Source organism: Sylvia atricapilla, chromosome 5 (genome assembly GCF_009819655.1).
Source record: "Sylvia atricapilla isolate bSylAtr1 chromosome 5, bSylAtr1.pri, whole genome shotgun sequence".
Lineage (NCBI taxonomy): Eukaryota > Metazoa > Chordata > Aves > Passeriformes > Sylviidae > Sylvia > Sylvia atricapilla.
In genome coordinates, this window is record NC_089144.1 from 43,443,535 (window position 1) to 43,467,240 (window position 23,706).

General features: G+C 38.7%; 2 long non-coding RNA genes across 2 annotated transcripts; both read right to left on the bottom strand.

Annotated features, from left to right (window-relative positions):
- Positions 1–4,980: 4,980 nt before the first annotated feature.
- On the bottom strand, positions 4,981–11,926 carry LOC136361395 (uncharacterized). The gene is made up of 2 exons (XR_010743628.1): positions 10,503–11,926; positions 4,981–9,336 (listed from the first exon to the last, which is right to left on the bottom strand). It is a non-coding gene; the product is annotated as an uncharacterized lncRNA (long non-coding RNA).
- Positions 11,927–14,990: 3,064 nt separating this feature from the next.
- On the bottom strand, positions 14,991–23,706 carry LOC136361396 (uncharacterized). The gene is made up of 2 exons (XR_010743629.1): positions 22,321–23,706; positions 14,991–22,197 (listed from the first exon to the last, which is right to left on the bottom strand). It is a non-coding gene; the product is annotated as an uncharacterized lncRNA (long non-coding RNA).

The following is a 23,706-nucleotide window of genomic DNA, read 5'->3' on the forward strand; positions in this document are numbered from 1 at the left end:
CTCCAGAGGAAGAAAAAAACCCTAAAATATCCCCAAACCAAACTAAACCAAAGCTAAACCAAAGCTAAGCAAAAATTAAAGCCAAACAAATCCCCTCACAAAACAAAACAAACAGGCGAGGAACACGTCACTCAGCAATGCCTCGAATACTCCCAACCTGAGCTCTGCTACAGCTTGGTCCAATTAAAACAATTGGTTAGATCTGAGAATTGCTTCCTTTCTCCATTCCTATTCCCTCCCCTTTGTTTGGGAGGAGAACAGGCAAACAGAAAAATTTCTGCTGGTGAATTGTAACCTGTGTTTGATAGGCCAAATTATAGAACTGAATCAACATGCTTTGATCTCTAACTATCACTTCTCTATCTTTTCATCACACATAGCCCGTTCAGATTTCCTCTCTGATTTTCTCCCGTTCCCCTTGAGACACACCCATTTGCAAGCTGCTGTGGAGTGCTGACCTTGTCTTCAAGATCCCCCAACATGACAAAAGCTTCATTAGCCTTGCCAAGGAAGAAAGACAAGGGCAGGTTGTGCAGGTTTGCTTTCCCAGGAGAATCTAGACATACAAGAAATTTATAACTGAGAAGTTTAAACATGTTGAAAGATTATAAATATGCTGTATGATGTACTATATATGCTCACGTACTATGTCCTAACAGGAACGCTTGCAAAATATTTGGCAAACAACCAAATGGTATTAAAAGGCTTTCTTCACTCCATATTGTAATATTTCAGTTCCTTGTTGTTAAATGAAACGATTACACCTAATAACAAGGGTTGAAAGGGAAAGGTGTACTGCAGAGCCTCCCTAAGCAGCAGCTATATCTGTAGAAAATTAGTATCTGAGTAATAAAATGCTTTAGTTTTTTAATCAAAGCAGATTATTTACTTTGCTCCAAAATGAGTGTATTTTCTGTGGTTTTTTCACAAGTGAGAGATTTTTCTTCCTCTTGAAAATTCAGTTACTGGAAAAGAAAAATTCATTGTAAAGCACTTTAAATACCTCAAATATAATCATGTGTATCCATCACAATCCAGATACTCAGGAGCAACAGAGAAATCTGAGGAAGATCCACTTTAGGAACCCCTCCAAGCAAATCTAAACACAATGGTTTGGAAATCTTCCCTGATTTCTCCTGAAGTTTACTTTGGCTGATATGGAAAAAAAAATACACATCTTTTTTCATGCAAAGATTGACCTACCTGCCTTATTTTACCATTTGTAAAGTCAGAAGACTAAATATGTGCACAAAGAGGCCTAACAACCTTTTGATAGAAAAACAGATGAATATGCAGGATGGTGGAGTACTTCTTTTTCTCTCTAGATACTATAAAAGCTAAGTGGAGTCTGCGTACCTTACAGATTAATTATCAACTACACACTAAGTTTTTCATTCCTTTCCTTCTTTATTCTGTCTAGCTGACAGCTGGTAGTTTTACTTTTTTCTTGCTTTGAGACTGCCTACATTTTACTGGTAATAAGTCCTTTCAAAGAACTGTGCTTGGAGTTCCTTGCAGAACAGTGTGTCTTCCAGTCAGTCCCACTTCACCTGTCAGAGAGCCCAGAAATGTTAAGCAACTCACTTTGAGTGGATTAGAGTAACAGATATACCCTTGAAGACTCGGAGAGGGCAGGTCTACTCTGGAGCACTTATGGCTCAAAGGCAATTACCACATATATCCAGAAGAAACTCTGACTTGGTGGCACAAAGGTACACTACCACTCTGGTGAAAGAAGGCATTCAGGATAATTTTAAAAGAAAAATGTTTAAAAATAGAAAAAAAAAAAAAAACATTCTGCATTGTTGGTTTGGATTCGGATTGGTTTTTTTTACTGGACACTGGAAGTTATGCTTTTCAGGTTTTTTCCCTTTGGAAATGAACCACCTAAATGTGTTGTTTGTGAAGAAGACTATGAAATGCTTTGTTTGCTCCAGCAGATAAGATACTGTAATATAGTGACTCATAGATCTCCTGGGGTAAGTAGGCTAAATTTCCATTGAGGCTGCACTTTGAAGTCAGTCTCACAGGGGATGTTGAGTCTCACTCCCGAGAGAAAGAAAATACATATCAAACACTTAGGAAACTAACTTGTTTTAAGGTATTCACATTAAAACAAGCTCTCACAAAAAAAAAAAAAAAAAAAAAAAAAAATTAATCCACTGCTGGTAGCTAAAATAAGTGAATAAAAGAAGTGAGAGAAATTGTAACCTGGATTAGTTTATCAGGGATCACTCAAGAGATGAACACAATCACCACACACATACACTGTCTGTTATGAAACATATCATAACTAGAAAAACAAAATTCAACAACCAGGGTCCCACCAGGGGGTACTTAACCATTAAAAATGGTATACAAAGAAAGAGCAATGGTTAACACGAAAACCAGTTTATTTGTCTTCTTTATCAGCCTCAGCACACATTATGTGGACACAGACGGGCAGATTCAGTATTGGCTAGCATATGATACTGTTACCATTCTTTTCCAATAAACACATTTTTAAAATAACCCACTAACTATGCATCAGTTAATTTGGGACCCCATATTTCAGGCACTTAAGCTTTTATGTCAGCAGTGTTCTGCACTTAAATCTTTCCCCACTGAAGCTCCTGTTTTGAGCATCCTATCCTATTCCCCAAAAAAATAGAATGCTTGCAGAGACCATTTGCTTTAGCTGTCTCTGTGGCCATTCAGCTTCTCGTGTGGCCAAGGTCTTGAAGCCTCAAGTATGAGAAATTGAAATGCAGTAGCCTAAACCCTGTAAAATACCTGAAATTTATTATGAATAATTGGTCTTTGGGGAGTTTAGCTTAATCTGTGGCATATTCGACCCCTTCACCCTCCTTCCCACTGACCCCTGAGCCCTAAAGAGAAACAAAACATATATTTGATATGTATTAACAGGAAGAAAGTCCCACGTCAGAGATTATTATATGTAAACTGTAGGAAAGCTAACGCCCCATTAAGGTTAAATCATTGACAAAGCAAGTAAATGTAAACAGGCAGAATGCTCAATAACTGAGAAAACGTAAAACTTCGTAAATTATCCAAATCAAGGCAGTAACCACTTTATTAACAGATATAAAAAGGACCAAACTCCATTTTGTGGTAGATAAAGAATCAGAGAGTAAAGAACCACAATGCCATGGAAAGCAGTATGCTCAGGGAACACTGGATGCATGTATTCACGCCACTGAGCTCCTGGCATTGCAGGGATTAGGCCTAAATATGAACTTAAATTTCATGCTCTAACTCCTGCAAAAATAATGTTAGACAAATTGTAAGAAAGGTCAAGTTAGTTTAATATGTTCTGATACTTTAACTAATTTTGTTCTTATATCAGATATATCTACACATGCACACACACAAAAAGTCTGTGTGAGGTGACGGTCAAAGAATATTTTTTTTTTTCCTGAACTGTGGAGCCAAAAGTTCTATTGCAATCCACTTAAGGGAGAGCAGTTCAGGGTGGTTAATATTTTTCCTGACTCACTGAGAAGAACAAATAAAAGTAAAAGATGTGCAGCTGCTCCTTCTAATCTGAAAATAAATCACAAAGGCAGGCACAAACAAAAGGCAGGTGAGTTCTCAACTGAACGATTAGGAGGAGGAAAAACGAGACAGGAAAATAGGTAAAGTAATCCACCAATTTCTTCAACAAAATTTAATCAGAAAAGTGGTTTAGAAAGGGGCCGCAAATCTACTGAAAACAAAGTTTCAAATAACAAACACCAATAAAAGTACAAAATAAATAATAGCCTCAAGGCCAAAGTCTAGAGATTAGCAGAGCAATCAAAACGAGCCAGAAACAAACAATCATAAGTCTGTGAAGCAGTCTGTCAAGCAAACAGCTCTCAAAACCAGATTTAGAAAACAAGCTCTGTGGAGAGAACGGTCGAAGGCTGACTGATAGAGCCAATATTTCCACCCCGGCTGGGATTTCTTGGTGAGTGCCAACCTAATGAAACAAAAAGACTTTTCCTAAAAAGCAAGTACACTTTGTGTGGATAAAGGATCATAAGGAATAGATCAAAAGTTTGCTGCCGTAATCTTAGCATTAACCAGAGCTATTTCCTCTTGGCACTGAAAAATTCTGGTGACATTGACTTACACTTACTCTTAGGAAATATATTGGATTTGTACTGCAGGATGCAGTATACATAAGCCCGAGTGACAATAATTAATACACCTTTGACATAAAGTCAATCAAAATACACACTGATATTCAGCAGCCTTGCCCCGACTGTGGATCTGTGTATTTAAGTCAAAGTATGCAAAATGTCCCCTTTTTAATCTTCTACATCCTCCTAAACCAATGAGATTTGGAGGCTACTACAGTTCTCAGACAATTGTGGACTTATGTACTGAGGATTAAAGTGTCACAATGTGATCATTTGTTCATAGAAGACCCTTGCCTGCAAGATCATAACACCCACAACATTAATATTTCAGAATATTTCCAACCCTTGAATCTAGACTTTTGGCAAGTTGAATTTTATAATTGTGCATGAATGTTCCAAAATTTAACTACAAATAATATTTTTTTTCTGTCAAATATTTGAAAAAACCTGATGTCTCTTTTTTTGCCTAAATATTTATTCTGGTAAATTTGACTTTCACCACTTACTCTTTTTCAGTGAGACCCTGCTGCAAATCTCCTGTTGCACCTTCCCCTGTTGAGACAGCCTGTTGCCACATTTGGCAGGGGCAAACCCCAAACTTGCAAAGTCTGTGTGCATTCTGAACTTTCTGCTGACAAACCTCAGCACTGAGGTTAGCAGAGCTAATGGCATGCATGAAGATGAGTGCACATCTAATCAAGTATTTGCAGGGTCAGACCCCATTATAATATTATTAACACAGGATCATTTAACGGCGAGACCAGAAACTTTTCTTTGTGTCAGAGGAATAAATCACCTACTGTTTTAAAGCTTCTGAACAAATAGGGGTTTCATATTTGTCTGTGTCTGCTGTCTATTTTGGATCTTTGTCATTTACCCTGGACCATGTTTAGGCCTGGAGCAGCTGAGAGAAAAGCCTGGACATGTTTATTTTTTATTGCACATGGAACCGAGCCATGAGATAGTCCTGCTTGAAAGGAAACTAGCCCTGATTGCATGACTGATGGGATTGCAGTGTAAAAAAAAATGCCCGTTTTAAATTTTACCCAAGAGCAGTGTCTCTTCAAGTTGTGTGACCCTGTGGCTTCATTTAACATTTCTAGGACTGAGTCTGCAAGGTTAATGTGTTAAGACAGTAAAAACTTTCCCTTTGCCTTGGGCACATCACTTCTATTCAGCAAGGCAAATAACACCCCACCTACAGCAGCCTGCCCAGAAGCCCAAATGCTGCACAGCAACAAGCCTCTGTTTCTTCCCGTCTCCTTGTCTCCTTGAGACTGACATTGCCTGGGTGCTGAATAGCCTGGTGGGAAGAGTTCAATGCAGGGTTTGCACTTTCCCAGCCATTAGCCAGCTGCCACCGCGTTTCATTATCTTAGGGGGTGCTTTTATACATCAAAGGCATTTCCAAACAGTGAGATGAAGTGGAAGTAACTGAGCTTGGTCCACGTTGTAACTTGCAGTATTATTTATTGTCGTTATTTTTTGCGCCCGTCTCATGCCATCTGGCCCGCTAACTGTAAAGGCTGACGATGGAAAAAAGACTCAACACACCCCTCTCAATTTCTTGGAGTGAATCCTGCTGAACAACTAGGCCTTGGAGCAACTGCCTGTTGTTATCAGGACTCTTCATTGTTTTGCACAAGGAGCCCTCTAAAAAGCAGGGGGTAAAAAACAAAGGTAGCAGACAGAATCTCATGTGAAAACAAAGTAAGCAGAGCATGAAAAGCGTCACTGAGATGGCTTTTACTTTGCTTTCTTTCTCATGTAGCCAAGAAATAAAGAGTTGAAAAAGATTTTCTTTCAGTCTTCTAAAGCAGTTTCTGTGAATAAACCAAGGTAGTGAGTTTTGCATAAGATCGCCTAAAATCACTGTTCAGCTGTTTTAACTTACTTCAGCTTTTGTCTTGTTATGGCCTTCTTTTAATGACAAAAGCCCATATGGCTGGTGGTTTATTGTACTTCTCCAGCATTTGAAACCTGCTTTCCATTACTGGAAACCTCTAACTGATATATTCACAAAATCTTTAGCGTTACATTAAAAGGTGAGAAAAAGTGAAAACTCTCTGTGTCACAGACTGCTTGTGAGTGGCTTAAACAAGAGTTGTCAGTGGAGGTATGATTACTGCACTCTTACATAGTGGTTTGGTTTACAGACCAATAATAATAATAAACTAAAGCACATTTCTACTTTGTGCCCGCCTGCCACCCAGTCCTGCTGCCAGACTTTCATGCTGACATTTTATGACATAGATATTTTGTCTAATGATTTCTATTACTTTCCTTTAGCCATTAGCTTGAGAGTTTAGAAATACAGTAGCTTGACTGTGAATGAGTAAGGGCAACTGACTGTGCAATGTCAAGGTACCACGGCTTAAAAAATGTCCACTTGCAGAATATTAGTTCTCTTTTCTATAAAATCACAACATTGTTTTCTGTTTTTATTTGCTTACCATGAAAATAAATATTTGCTATAGTGAATTCTTGCTTAAAAGGCTCTGATTCTGTAAATCAAGTCACACAGCTGAAGCCTTACACAGTTTCTAAAGGTGAGTGTGCATGAAGAAGAGTTTGCAGCATCAGGGTCACAAATTTGCATGTCCTTTAGTAGGCTTGATTAATTTTATTTGATATTGGCAGGAATAGGAGCTGATTACAAGATATTTAATTTGCGACTCAAATCTCTTTCTAGTTTGTACTCACTTTAGATGACCTGTAGCTGTGAAATATCTCCCTGTAAGCTAGCAACTAGATTGCTATCCAAACTGACTTGGAAACAGTTGTCAGAGAAAGCAAGCTACTGGCAGCCTACATCAAAAACAAAAATGCCTGACCTTGACTGTTCTTAACACAAAGGCCCTTTTCCTGCTGTTTTTCAATGAATGAACGAACAAGAGCCAGCAAGTTATATAGCAGACACTTTCTTCTGAAAAGATAAAGCAAATCTGTTTTATTTCTATATACAATCTGCTTTACAAGCACAAAGACAGGAAGCAATATTGGGAAATTCTTAAAAATATGATTTGTGCTGGATGGAGTCTCTTCCTTGTCCTTGATATCACTTAGAACAAATAGTGAGCCAAGAATTTCCTGAACTTTTGCAATTTGCTTGGAAAATGCATTCTCCTTTCCCTGCTACTCCTTTATGAAGAAAGAGTTTATTCCTTGTACTATGTTGTGAATTTCACTTAAAATAAAACTGCATCTTATATACTCTGCTCCAGCTCTACTCCTGCCATTCTGGCTTTCATTGTAATGGGATTGAACAGGTGCTGTGACACAGCTTTGTTTTCAAGCTGCACACAGATAATCGTCCCCATTTTTAGAGCGTGGCAGGCATTCCTTCTTGGGTAACCAACCCTGCACCACACAAATGGAGTGAACAGTCACAAATAAATAACTCCTTTGCTCAGCTTTAGAAATATGAGCAAGCCAGATGTATCCTGTAAGTCTTCACCAGACAGATTTGCAGAGCACCCCAAACGAGCTGCGTGCCACAGGAGGTCTAAGGCTCACAGGACAGACATTTATATGTGGATGAACCAGGAACTGCTCAAAAGCAATATGGCCAATGCAAGCAGGTTTCCCATCTGTTTCAGGCAATAGGATGGCACCTCTTTTGTCATTTCAATGAATATTTATTCCCCATTCAGGACCAAATGGTTAAAACAGGGTCCCTTGACAGGCTGGATGGACAGCATTTTACCCCAGCTGCCCCACAAGCTGTCGTTTGGGCTATGGTACCTGGACAAGACACCACTCAGCAGCGCACGCAGTGTCTTCTGCAGGGAGATGGGCAGCACAACCCCGCTCTACTGGGGTTTGGGGGAGGGAAACACTGGAGCAGCATGGAGCTGCAGGGCACAGGGCACTGAGCAACCCAGAGAGTAGAGGGAAAGGCTCCAGGAGGGGTTTGATCTCTGGAGAAAGGTGAGTAGTTGTTCTTGGCATTACATTCGTCTCAGGGGAAAGGCTAATTTCACCCTCTGTTAAACTGGATTAGGGGGGGAAAAATCACTTACTTAGCCTTCAGGCTCAGTTCCTCACCTGATGGAAGCAGGACCATCTTTCACTGTCCCCCAGGAGCAGGGGGCAGCTGAGGGCATGGCCCCAGTGCTTCCCACCCTCCTCAGGGGGTCCCCGGCAGGGAAGCCCTCGCTGCAGGCAGGTGCACACTGAGGGCAGACTGCAGCCTGCCAAAAACAGCTCCCCTGGAGAACGTGGTCCTCCCCAGCCTCCTCCTCCCCTTTGCCATTCTGTCCGGCTGTCAGATGGATGCTTTTCTTTGCCAGCTGCTTTAGAGCAACCCAAACTGCTACCACAGCAAGGCTCTGGAGCAGCAGGAGGGAGAAAGGCAACTGGATCTGGTACTTCCTTGCTGCTATCGGGAAAACAGGAGAAATTAGAAAATGCAAATGACACTGCATTCACAGGTCACCTATAGACCTTCCCTTCCAGAAGAAAGAGGAGTGTGCAAACATACTGCAGCTCTCAGGATTCCCTGTCAAAGCACGCAGCAGCCCTGGCTGAGAACTGATCAACCAGTTCCTAAATCTGATGGTCAGAGAAAATGGGAGTTTAAATTATGTATCCCATTCACCAAAAACAATGATAATAGTAGAGTCCCATGAGAAAATGTATTTCCTCTGCTTCAGAGTATCTTTAAATACCATGACAGCAAAGGCTAAAGATAATAATAGTTCTCACTTTGTTTCAGATATGGCAGAGTAAAAGTAGCTTTCTTCAGATTTATATTTCATTAAAGGTCACCATAAATTATGACTCTCTTCTGAACTGCTCAGCTGTTACCATGCAGGATCACTGTCTGGACAACCCTCTTAACACACCAGCAGCTAATGAGCAATGACAATAAGTTATGAGGCACAATTCAAGGAAACAAAAAACAAAAATGGAAGGATATGAATTCTACAGAGCACACAAAGAAAAAATGGGTGGGATGCTCGTTTCCTCAAATTGTGTACCAACTTCATAAGTTAGCTACAAATTATCCCCTATTAAAGGATGAGGGTATCATCTTACATCCCAATTTTGTGTTCTTTTTCCAGCACTCCACTGTGGATCCAGATCTCTGCTTCTTCTCTTTGAAGAACAATAAGGTTTTTACATATTTTTGAAATATGGAGTATAGCTGCTGACATGATTTACATGCTGGTCTTGCAGCACAGAAAATCAACAGATGACTTCAAAATATCTGAAAAAAAGAGAAGAATCACAGTGCAGACATATACTAACTTTTGCTCAAATGATATTGCTTGAACTATGTTTAGTAAGACAACAAATAAAGGATGGATTACAACATCATGAAAACAAAACAGATTTTTTGTACAAAATCTTGCAGCAGCTTTCAGATAGGATTAATCTGCATTTCTGAATGAGATATTTTTAACATATATTTTTAAAAGCTCTGAGTTATTTTTTTGTTACTTCATTGTCTCTTCTTTCCCCCAAAAAAGCAACACTTCTTTTTTTCCTTTTTTTTTTGTTGTTGTTGTTGTTTTTTGGTAACTTAATAAATACATTTTAATCCAGTTGTTTAGTCTCTGTGTTATCACTGCTGTCTTCTGTTTTCAATACGACACACACAGTGGCTAAAAATGCTGTTGTACTGTTACACTGTATGCAGTACACAGTGTACTAAGTGCATGTTTATTCTTGATCCTTAGCAGTTCTCAGTCATGAGCTAACAAAACAGAACTTTTTCTTCTTGTTGTTGTTGTTTTATTGGGTTTTTTAAGGGAAAAATATGGAAAATCCTTGTATCCATTGTATGTATCCACCTTAAGAAATTATTTTCTCCTCTGGTATCAAGAGGTTGGAAACATTGGCAAGATGCAGGATTTCCAAAAAACAAAGAGAAGTGATTCCATATAAAAATATTGATTTACAGATCAAATTTATACATCTTTTGCTTTGCAGATATGAAATTGCAGGTCAAAATAAATGTGTTATATCTGTAAGATGGCTTTCTCTAAGGAAACATTTATCTGTTTAGGAGACTAAATTTATGTTACTGTAAAACAGATTACTTAAATATCTCCTGATGATTACAGCAAAGAACATATTTGTTGGAGGTTTTTTTACATCAAATACACACTCTATATGAGGAAGGGTTGCACGGTATATAAAAAGCATGGGTTTATGTTAAAAAGACAAAATAGCAAAACGTAGATTAGTAAGTTTCAAGACAAAGCAAAATAAATGAATATTTTTTCCAGCATTAGAATTTCACAGATTAGATGCAAATCCAGAGTTAATAAAATTGAAAAATAAACAAAACTGAATGAGCATGCTCTTTAGCAAAGCAAACTTAGTTTGACAGTGTTAAATAGATAGCTGGGATCTGCTGGGAATACATACCTTGGTTTCATCTGATTGACCTCATATCATTGCTGTGGTGCATAACTACACCTGACAGGTCATTGATTGTCAGTATGTAAAGCAGATCCTCAGGGAAATAACTTGGCAGAGAGCAGCTTCCCTTGTTTTTCACATTCCCACAGCAAATATTCAAGTCCCTACTCCAGTATTCACCATATATAAAGAAAGAAAAACAGTGCCCTTACAAAAGGCTTTATAAATGACAAAGATGGTTAGCAACTGCCTCACATGTCAATTAACAGATTTCAAGCTCAGATCATAAATAGGACAGAATAATGTTGATTTCAAATTTCAGAATGAAAAAAGCAATACGTTTTTTCTCTCTTCAGCCCAGCTTTCATTCCACAATTCCAATAACTTTTACACTTTCCATGTTCAGTCCTGCTTGATAATTTTGCCACAAGTATGCGGTGCACACATACACGTGCACAATAAAAAAGCCCCACAGATTAGAATGCTGTTTATTCTGCTGCCACAAAAGCAATTTTACTCTACTTTGTGTGACCAAATGTACCATAATGTTTTCATCACCAAGTTAAAGAGAGTATGCCTAATGGTTTATACAGTCCTACTACACAAGAACCCTATTCAAACATTTGCTCAAGTCATGCATGGCTTTAGTCACATGCATAATGGTCTACAGACAAAAGACACAAGAGACAAGGAGGGCTTTATGTACCAAACTGAAAGTAGTATTTCCCTGTGCTGATATTATGTCAACATCAGAGATCTGCAGGATGTCATATTAATATGATTTTTTTTTTTTAAATCAGAGAAAAGAAAGGTAAATCAATGCCTATAACTACAGTAACTGTGTCTGGAAAGAATGAACATATAGTCAAAATGAATGAGAAATTTACATGTCAACAACAACAACAACCAACTCCCAAAAACAACAACAAACCAAACCAATGGTTTTTACATGTGTACGTGTTTACAACAAACTAAACTATATTATTTTGAATACAGAGTCATTAAAAAAGCCTTTTTATCAAGATATAAAAGAGTCATTCTTTGCGGGTTTTATTAGCTAGGTGGATATGCTCACAAATTCAGGAAGAGACATAAATAGGTAAAAAATCTTTATCTGTTGAGAGTGTTCAATGATAGCATGCTTCAATGCCCAATGCCTGCATAAACCTTGCATATTAGCGTGGGGCTACTGCTCTGCAGTCAACACCACCCATAGGGTGTCATCCCAAGAGACAAGGGTAGGGAGAGGGAAACTGCTGGGCAAAATCATCAATTAATGTAAACTGATGGAACAACCCCTCCTCCACCCCTCACTTTCACTGCAGCCAAAGCTGCACTTCACAGGAGCAAGCAAATGTAAGTACAAAACTATGAGTGAAATCAGTACAACCTGATCACAGATCAGACATACACACATAGAGACATGCAACTCTCCTATGAATCTGTCAGTCAGCAGAGCTGTCTCAAATCAGATGCCTACTCTGCAACACAGGACTGGCTTCAGGACAAATTATGCCATTTTCCAAACAAAAACCAAAGGATCTGTAAGAGATGCAGTCCTATGGATCAAGTTCTTGTTTCCAGCAAGACAGCTAAATGTACCTCTTCTACGTTTTCAATTATTTAAGAATGCGAATAAAGTAAAATATTTAGAAAAGTCCAATCTACGAATCTCTTTAATAGACAATCTTTCCTTGTAATATACATTTCATATAAATACAATACATCTGTAGCATTTCCATCTGTACATTCTGAAGTATGCTATGAATGAGATCAGTATCAATATTCCCATTTTTAAATGGAAATCAGGAGATAAGGAAAAGAGAAGTGATCTAGCCCCAGTCAGTCACCTGAAAATGAACCAAATGCTTTCTAGACTAAAAATTTCAGAGTCCGTGTATCAAATCTACAAGAATGTGTCTTCCTTAATACCATACTGGGGCACCAGCTGACAAAGACCTCACTATGCCAAAGAGTTGCATAATTCTATAAATAAGTGTGAAATGGAAGTTCATTCCACAATGGGGGAAAAAAAAAAGTTAATTTATAGTAATGGAAATGGGAATGGTTTGATGGGAATGGTTTTATTTCTGCTGAAATATTGAGGGGAAAAATGGTTGCTCAGGTCCAGAATAAAAGTTTTAGTCAAAAGGAATAAGAGAACTGCCTGAAATAGTTTTGTAGTTTGAATCTCCAGGTACAATGTATTTCTGAATTAATATTTCATACTCAGACAGCACAAAAAGACAGACTGGTGATGTGAGGTTAATGGAAGAACTCTTTTGGCATATTTATATCTGTGCGCTTGTGGCCCACAGTGTCAGGAGGACTGAATTCCTGAGGTGGTATTCGTCAAATATTCTTCTAAGTGTTAATTCCAGGTGATCTTATTCACTGCATGGTAATAAGAGGTGAACAAAATCCTTCATCCAAAAAGAAAAACTCAAATAAGCAACAAAATACACAAAAAAGCCATCAGGCCTTGTTGTAGACTGCAGGACGATGCACTCTTGGGAGGAAGCAGAGCTGCTGATCTGGCAGTTAGATAGAGGCACTGCCCTTTGCAGGAGAGTTATCTGCCTGCTGCACACACTGATACACCCACAGCCATGGGAACCTAGCTGTTCCTACACAATGCATATTTTACTTCTCATATCTTGTACATATGGCTACAAAACCTGAGCCTTGTTAAGAGACTATCTCCATTTACCACTACATGTAGCATGCTGTTTTGTCAACGTATTTCTTCAGACTGTGTACAGTAACATTTCTAAAATAAGAGAAAAAACACACGTGAAATGGCACTACCTACTGATTATCTATACCCTCAGGAATTTAAAATATTAGAAAAGATTGAGCAATGTTTGTCTATGATTTCAAATAACTAATGCTCCCATCTTGAGACCCACCTCAATATTACCTGCAGGACACTCCCCACAGCCTGCACTGGGTCATAGCTCAGGCAGTGTGGTTGGGTTGAGACAGGTTTAAGCTCACATCAGAGCCACAAAGAAAACTTGGCCCTCTCCAGTGCCTGTCCTGCCCATAGTACTATTTTTTTCCAATTTCTAATTGGGAACAGTTGATCAGTGGTGCCCTGGCCAAGCATCAGGAATAGACACGACACAAAGGAAAGAAACTTTGACAGAATTTCATATTTCTGCTCTTTTGTCCTGTGTCAGTTTAAACAAGGGTTATAACATGTGTAGACCTGAATCCTAACTCACTCATCAGGACTGACCCTTGGACAAGCCTCACACCACCATTTGCAGGATATAAGCCTATATATAGTGTTTGAACAAGGCATATGGTGTGTTAAGGCTCGAAATTAAGGTTTTGACCTTGGCTTAAGATTTGTGACAACATATGCAGATACAGCAGGCAGCTCCTTTATTTACTACCATACAAGCTTGTGAAGGTATATAACCTTAAGTTTGCTCTTTTAGTACTGACACTTAAGAATAAGTAAAATTTCCTATTAGTTTTTAACATTAAGCTCTACAGTCTGAAAATAGTCTCTTAAGGCCAGCAAAGAAACTTATCATAAGCTTTACTAAACTGATCTTCAGGTTATAAGAACAATGAACTACTAAAAATAGCTTTTTATTTTCTTAAGGGACTTTGAAAAAATAATGAGAGCACAGGTAAAATACAACTGATGTTTTGTTGTTGAGATTTCTTTTCCCTGCTTTGTTTGCAAAAGAAAATATAAACCACTTAGAAACATCTTCCAGAGAAAAAAAACAAAAAACAAAAACAAAAACAAAAAAAAAAAAAAAAAAAAAAAAAAAAAAAAAAAAAAAAAAAAAACCTTTTGCAAATTTGGATTAAATTAAGAGAAAGAATTTGACAGGTGGAAATGAGAGGGAAAAAATCAGAAACATTGAAAGCTTTGCTCTCTATATGTGTTCGTCAAACCACATAGGTTTCTGATTGTAGGATGTTTTCATTCAAAATGCTGCTAAAGCTTTGTACAAGCAGCAAGAATTTTAATGGATTTTGCTTTTGAGCAATTTGAACACTTTTCTTCAGTTGTGTGGTTTGATACCAAAATATGTAATTTCCATAACTTTGATTCTTTAGATTATTTAGTATGACATTACATGTATGTAACCCGGAGTAGCCAGCAAATTCAACTTTACTATGAACCTAATGCAGGAACAGAATGTTCAAGCCAGTTTCTCTCTCTGTCACTCACACTTCTTCCAGAGGTTCCTCACCACTACCCAAAAGCTGTCCAAAACTCTAAAGCTGTGCATGGAAGGAGCATTCTAATGAGCTTGGCCTCTCTGGTGATGCAAATCTGGTGCAATGCTTGTACTGTTGCTCCCCAGGGCTGCTCCCAAGGCACATTTCTGTGGAAAGAGCCAGAAAAAGGCACAGGACCATGGCTTCCAAGAGGACAAAGCTGCTTCTTTCACCACCAACATGCCAGTGCACAAGGTTTCAGGTCCCTAAAGTCTCTTTCGTCAAGCACGTCAAACTCTTTCAGTATTACAGTTTTAATGCAATTTTTGTTTGTAAATAGATACTTTCAGCATTACAGCAGACACAAACATAGGCAAAGATATTTTGTATCAAGGAGCACAGACAGGACAGGATGTTCAGGACCTTTAGCTTCAGCCCCTTTTCCCTCACTGTCTTGCAGGAACTGTTTAGTAGAGTCTCTTTCACAAAAATTGATGGAAATCTCTATGGGTCTTCTATTTAAGAAAAATAATTAAAAGCAATATTCCTAGCAAAGAAAAATAAGGTAATTCTGAGCCACCAAAAAGCTTAAACATAATGCCAATGTTAAGCCAAAATGTAGCTCTAAGCTTCCAAAATTAATTGCTTCCTAATCATAACAATAAAATGCAGGGAAAACCATCCTGTGTTTATTAATGCAGAACCTGCATGTCTGACCACAGGGATCACTTCCATAGATCTGAGTGACTCACAAAAATGCAGAGGTTACAAGAAATTAGATTTATTTAATAATGATTGACAGAGTACACAGCAAAAGACAAAAGTTCCTTCTTCTTTTAGGCTTCTTGTCTGAACTTGTGTTGAAGCAAAAAGCTTAAACAAGAAACACACCCCATAATCAGCTGGATAACCTGTGTTCTCTTGTCTCCTACAGCACCCCCTACTACCATATTCTGCTCAATATATGCAGAATGCTACTACTTTTCAATCACATTTATTGAGCTTTTATGCTCCTTACTTGGGGCACTCTCCTCCTAGAAGCTAGAGTACAATCTGTGCTTTAATTTCTAGTCACTAGTGTATTTATGAAAACAAAAGACAAGATCAATCAAAATTCTATATTTCAATACTGTGGTCTATCCTGAAATATTGTAGTTCACATAGAGACAGCTCAAAGCCATGAGAAATCTGATGCAGGTAACTAATTTGCCACTATGAAATGGCAACTGATGCTCTGCACTTCTGTGATGTATTCAGGACTCTAATATGTGTTTAAACATGCATTGAAACATCTGTTCCTTTTAGTTATTCAATCACTTTTCTGATATAAACTCTGGCTATGTTTTTGTTTCCCTTTTCTATTTACCTTATCCTTTACCCACTAAACTGTGAGCTCAAAATTATACCACAACCTAAGCAAAAAACAGGCATCAAAGCAATGAAAATATTACTTTTGAAAGGTCATGATTTCAAGAGTATAAAAAGAGCAGTAAAAACACCTTTGCCTTTCAAGAATCTCTGAGAACATCTCCCCTTCCTCCAGGCTTCTTATTCCAGTTCAGATGAACATAAGGCTTCATTTTCAGTGCTTCTGCATATTCCTTTATGTCTCCCAGAGCAGAAGTTTTCTTACATTTCCTCACTTTCATAGTGATGGAAGAGTTGAGTACACTCAGAAAAGCAGAGTAAAACCAAGTATTTGAAAAGGCATTGTTTATTGGAACATACAGATTGTTTAAGCGTGCAAGTCTTTCACAAAATCAGAGCTTAAACCAGTTTAGTGAACCTTGAAAACAAAACAACTGTCCCTGAAAGTGTATATATAATTGATAGGATTGGAAGGAGAGTTCTTCCTCTCTAAAAAAAAGCTGATACTAAATTAAATGTTTAATTCTCATATTAAATACTAGATACTAATACTCATATGAAATGGACATATACTAAATACTCATATGAAATGTTTATGAGGGGCCTTTATTTTTTGTTGTCAGGACAGCTGCATAAGGCAGAAAGTACAAAAAAACCTGCATACCTTTAATGACCCTTATGCAAGGAATGACTAACTACACAGCATGGTATGTCCACTTACTGTCCAAGGAATGCAGGGAAAATGAGAAAATGCCCAAAATATAAATGCTTAGATATTTGTAAACTCAGTCTAAGGAAAAAAAAATAAATTTAATATGCTATTATCTTTTTCTATTATTTCAACCTCTCCAGATATCCAGGCCTCCACATTTCCTACATTTTCAAACAACAAACTTACTAACTTAATTTTAACTTAGATATATTTTCCAGAAAGTCACATGGCCTTTATAGGCAGACATCACAAAATAGGGGTCTTGATTTCTTTGGCGGGCTGCTCAAAGAATTAAACTCATTGTGAAACACGTCCCTTCTACTTCCCAAAAAGGCCTCAATTCAGGCATTTCCCTGACTTTTCATTATCTCCTTTCCATAAGGCTGTAGAATTTTTGATCACCGATTACTTGATGCTGGGAAGGTTCTTTCAGGTTGTTAAGTGGCATCTCAGATCTGTCCTTTTGACATGCTAACCAGGATAGAGAGCTCTTTCAACCCCGATGGCACTCTGCTGGCACTGCTCAGCCCTCTGTTTCTGAAGTCCTTACACCGACATTGACACCAACATGAGAAGCAGTTTCCCAGCATCTGTCATGTCACATTTCAAAGTAAAATCACACCTTTCCTTTGCCAGTTGTTATACACCCAAGGGTCTCTCACTTTCTGTCCTATAACATTGTGTTGTTAGCTGCTACTCTTACTCTTCTGCCAAGCTTCAAATTCATCCCAGCCACTGCACACAGTTTCCCATTGCATAAACAGAGGACCTGTATTTCCTATTTTTAAGTGACTTTGAAAAAGTTTCAATAAGGTCAAATATAACATAAATAGACTGCTCATAAGCAATATAGACTACTCAGTATCAGCACTTTATTGCCCCTGTTTGTGTTCCTCCAAATGGTGGCACACAGGCATTTTAAGAGCAGAGATTTCATATGAACTTTCAAAACATTATTGAAAATCCTTAACAGCACTTTTACAGTGCTGGTCCCTGTAGAACCTGACTGGAAGCATTTCCATTCAGTGATGAGTCTCCATTGACTGTCTTTCTGAGAACAGGCAGTTCTGCTCCATTTATTGCATCCTATGATACATTACACAGCTCTTAACAAAGCTATTAAGACTGGAAAAAATACCCAAACAAATGAAAACTCTGTATGTTAGAGCACCAAGGGACAAATCCTCTTCTCTCTGAAATCAACTAGAACCTGAGAATGTTTTTTTGGAGAGTAAGAGCAGACACAATCTAAAAAAGTTAAACCACAATGCACTCCTGTACTGCCACATTCACAGAGGAAATTAATTTGCAGCCATCAACATCTTTCCCTCCAATCCAAAGTAACAATAATCTGTGTAATCTATGTAAAATATTTGCAATCTGAATATTTATCAAATATATAAATATAAATCAAAATATTGGCTGAATCTATCTAATCTGAACAAAAATCTACATAATATGATGACGGCTGGCTACTCTTCCCTGTGATGTCCAAGCACCCTCCAAGCTATGAGAAAGCCTTATTTCACATGCCAGTTCAAAATGAACCTCAGCCTAGTTTCATGGAGCAAAAAAACCCAAACACTTTGGAGTGTGCTAGCAGTCTCCTAAAGTAAGAGAAGAGGGCAGCCACTGTTGTTTCCAAAAATTTATTTCATATTTCATAATGATGATGTTAGAATTGTCCTGGCTCCCTAGCTGTCTTTCTGGACTTTAGAGCCCCAAATCTTGGCAGCAGCACATCCTTCTTGCACAAAAAAATGGATGTGTGAGAAGACAAAGATAGCAATAATCTGGACCTACATAAGAAAAATCAGTTTTAATCTTATTCTGACTCTTTATAGTTAACTGCTGATACTTCCATTAGTGGGTTAGGATGGGATCTCTAATTACTACACAAAAGTAGTATCATTTAAGTCCCTTAGGATCCCCCAAGAAACCAGCAGTAGTACTGGGAATGGCAGACACAATTTTTGCAAGACTGCAGAGTACTACAGGCAGCATCTATCACCCAGTGGGGTTTGACTCAAGAAAACAATCTGTCAGGAGTCCCTTCACCAGGCAGTTTACAAGATGCAGTGAGCATATATCCCATGCACTTTGGTAGCCACTATCACACAATGCTTTTCTATTCCTCCGGGCTTGCAATGACACCTGATAAAAGTAAAGACCCTTGTCCAGCCCTGGGAATCTTCAAACTGTTAATTGCCAGACTGCTTCTCTTGTCACAACCCCACACAACTGAGCTGAGGGTTCAATTTATCTGACAGGGCTACAGCTCCAACACCACCACCCACGAGCAGGAGCCCAGCTAAGTTCCCTGTACACAACACAGGACTGCTGCCTGGCAGCTGGAATAAAAACAAGCCAGTCCAGTGTATTTTACATGTAAAGTCAGTGTAGCTTATATAAAAAAAACCCCAACAAACCAACCAGGAGTCTAAGTCTTATTAGAGTATTATTTTCTCAAGGAAGTTGTACATAAAATGTCCAGTGAGCTTAACTTGATTAGAATTAAGTTTAACATCAATCCAAAGTGAATCCAATCATTTCCAGTTTACTTTGAAACTAAACAGCAGAATTTGGCCTCTTGTGTTTGGTAACTGACTTTTTAAAACCAAAAAAAAGAATAAAATGAGGACTAAAATAAATACTTGTTTCTTCCTTGCATCAAGAAAATAATCCATATATGTTAGAGCATAGTACAGTATTCCCTGGCAAAAAGTGTGCATGCTCACAGTCACAGAGCACAGGAAGATGCCATGGGGTGAGCCAAACCCTGCAACTTCTCAGAAATAAATTTCCACTGTTGCAACTACTTAGGAGCATGTTCCCGAAATTCAGGAAACACACTGCTAATTATTTCCTCTAAGGTACTGCAGTTCCAGTGCATTTGAAAAGGAACATGTGAGCAGAGTTAGCTGTTCTTCACTTGGGGCACTAGGAGTTAGTAAAATAGGTACAGGTATCTGAATCAATGTACTGCAAGTTGCAGTACTTTACATGTGGGACCATTCAGAAGGAGAGGGTGAGACTTACCTAATGACAGTCAGTCAGTGATATCTGAGCAAGTTCTTGCTCACTTCATATGAAGTGCACCCAGTGCTCACTACAGAGTTCATCCCTTCTAGCCTGGGACACTGACATCCATCTGAGGATTTTCCTGTGAAGGGTCTGTTTCTTCTCTTCATTGACCATCAGGAGCATCAAGGGAACAGGTCTCAGACTCAGGCATGGAAATTACCAGAGAGATTGATATTGTGAGAGAGGAGACAACAGGTCAGGGAGAGGCATTCACAGCTGGATGCAGAGCACTAATAAGAGGTGAAAAGCCTCACTGAAATTATTTTCTTCCCCTGGATCACTCTTCTCCAACTCCTGATAAAAACCAGCCGAATTATGTCAATTCAAATGACACCTGTGTCACAGATAGCTCATAAAGGGGCATTGGTTCATGGCTCAAGCATTTTGCAATGACATTTAACACGACCTGCCTTTAGACATTCATTTGACTTTCCATCCTCCAGTTTCTCCCGGTTCCTCCTCTGACTGCCATTTTTCCAAAAGGAAGAGCATCAGATTAAAAAAAAAAAAAATCTATGCATAAGATTTCTCACCACATTTCCAGGGAGAAAGACACAGGGGGCTTTCTTGCCCTTAGTTGTGCCCACCACTTTTTTCACAAATATTTTGCAACAATAATTGCTTAACCATATCATAGTATTTGCAGAAACTTCTCACACATTTTATGCCACTCCAGTATCTTCTTTCATAGTATTAATTTAGGTTCTTGTATGGGTGTACACCACTTGCATGGGTGTACCTCTACCTACATGCAGCTTGTAAGGGACTGAACTGTTAAATATTTTAAGTAATGCGACCATTCTTGAAAATGGAAGGTGGTATGCAGACCCACCACAGGAACAGCCACTCAACCACAATTACCTCCCTCAGAATAACTTCCACTTTAAAGGGTTCTTTCTCTAGGCATCATTAGCCAAAAAGATCTTTTTGTAGTTTATATTATACCCCACCACCACCAGAATAACTAACTGCCCTCTGCACCACTGCAGCTGCCCTGGCTGCTGACTGTCTGTCCCTGCAGCACGGGCAGGATCCACACTGCCCACAGCTATGTCCGGAAAGCAGCCTGCAGAGAAAACAATCACTTGAGAACCTAATTCTAGCAAATCAGCACTGCCATTTATCTTGGACTATAGTAACAGTGGAGGCAAACACGTCCCAAACTCCAGGACCATGAGGATGACGGATAGGTTTATCCACTGAGTAGTGAATGTGCCAAGGCAGCTCCCCAAAGCAGGGCTGCTGTGCTACCCAGCGAGCAGGTAACGCCAGCACTGCGGGGCGGCATTCCACGTTCCCATAGGTGCCTTAAAAACTGCTCTACACTGCTTGTAAGGTTTCTAGCAAGCACACTTAGTAGTTCACAGCAAGATTTGCCAGGCTTATTAGCACAGGAGCCTGGGGCAATGAGAGTTAGAATAAATGGAAACTTTCAAATGCACACAAGAAAGAGGTAAGCAAAAATTGAAAGCTTGTTGTGTTTTTTTCCCCTTGTAAATTCCCTCATTTGGCTTCAAGGACAGCATACAAACGTGTACATTGCAGCCCATGTGATCAGACACTCTCTCAAGAACTATAAACAGTGTACCTATGAATCATTATTAGGCTGGAATTGCCTTGAGTTCTTTCCCACTGACTCACAATATGGATCGTTTGTCTGGTCTTTCACCTTCCCCACTTCTGTCCCTCCCCCACAGATCACACATGACCTCTTCCCGAAATTCCAGCACGGGAGCGTTTGCTCAGCACATGGAGGCTCTCACAGGCAGGTGACAAGAGAGGCGCTCACATTCAAGTGCTGAGCCCATCCTCTTCCAACACCCCCAGCTGTCTGCTGGAGACTGTTGGCTCCCCCAGTACTGGGCTCCCCCCGGCTCAGGCATTTCAGTCTGACGTGAGACAAGTCTAGCGACCCTAACAACTTCAGCTAATCTTGAGCAAGAGCCAGAAAAGCCATTTCTGCCACCACACCTACCAGAATGGTAATTTCTCACAAAGTGGAGGAAGAAGTGGATTTGGGTAGTTACACATCTTAACCCACTGCAGCTAGGTCAGACTGAGCAATACATCAATCAAAGCTTTCATCTTTCATTTAAAAGAGAAAGGCAAAGCCAGTTCCTAGCCTTCACAGTCGTAGAAAAAAAAATGTGTTGAAGTTATGACTTCCAAATCTTCAAAGGCAGATCGTAAATAAAAGTGCTGACATTTATTGCTTTTAAGCAAATCACATACTGGAGTATGACTCATGAACATTGGAACTGGCAAGCACCGAGGCAATCATGTTGAGAATGAGATCATGATGCAGTAGGTGTGCAGCATTCTCTTTTCAGCCTATTCACTATCTTTATTCTACAGGAATAAAGAAGAAAGTTTCTTTTCAGTCAATAATAAAGATCTTAATGTGCCTTCCGGGGCCTATGGAAATAATAAAAAGTACATTTCTGCTTCACTAAGAAAGCTTTTGAAACATACTTGATCTCATAAAATACTGAAGGACATATGACATATTCACATAAGTCAAAAGGCTTCATGGTACTCATACCAGTAAAATTAGGAATGTGCAAAGGCTGAGGTCTTATATTTTAAAACACTGGAACACCAGTCTTCATTTTATTGTTCGTAAACCGCTTGCAAAAGGATGATCCTGTAGAGAGGGGGTGTAACAAAAGGGACAAGAAAAAGAAATTACATATCTGTACTGCATAATTAGTCATGGGGTTACATCAGTTTAATAATTCAGGAGACATTTTGTACACATATCAGGTTGGCTTGGAATTAACTTCAACTTCAGTAAACTCTATGAATAGTGATTTCAAATTTGAATGACATGCACGTATTTTTCTACTGAATAATTGCAGAAACTATCACTTTCAGTATTCAGAGCCAGGGTTCTGCTGTTCACAATGCAGGGCTTGTCAATTCTGCAAGCAACAAGCTTTGAAGATAGTCACAGGAACATTTGGATAAACAATCAAGCAGATATATTTGTTCAGCTGTCCCTTATAAAAAGTACTTACATATCTGCAAGATGTTTTTCCTCAGTTATATTACAAGAGCCTCACCTGTGTTAAATGTACCCAGACAACAAAGAAAGTATGATAAATACCATCAAAATTTAGAGTCTGGTGCCTTCATCACACAGACACAGGCTCTTTACGAACATTGAACTAAATTTATCATTTTCTTTAATGTCATCATGATTCAGGCTGATACTGCCATTTCCACTGCCTTCTTTTTTTTCCCTACTGATCCACAAACAGAATGACCTCATGCTGCCTGCAAGTGAGGGAGTTAGACAATAGGCTGCAAATGACAAAGGAAGCGGGAAGATAGGAGTTAAAAACGAAATTATTATAACAAAGGCTACATCTAGAGGTGGAACTGCAAAGTTGGTTGATATCACTACTATAACTTTATAGCATTAGATGTGCCACATGAGCACTTTGATTTTATTTTGTATAGTTTTTCACACCTGTAAACAAATACCTGATTTACACAATATAGGATGGGACTGATACCATACAGAAGCAACTGTTCTGTTGCACCCATCTAAGGAAGTGTGGTAGGCTCAACCAAAACAGACCTTTTGTTGATTGTTCAGCCACCTGTTTATCAGAAACCAGAGAAATCTCTCTCCTATGTTAGGATCTATCAGCATGAATATACAAAGTAAAAAAGTATCTTTGCTTTATTTCCTCTCAGCCATGTATCACATTGATTAAAATGTTGCAAACATTCCTTTAGACAACTACGATTTGCTTTAGAATGCAGAAAATCCTGAAAAGCTACTCAACTGAGTAGCAAATTGAGTCAAACTGCAAATTCACACACCGAAAAACTAAAAAAAAAAAAAAAAAA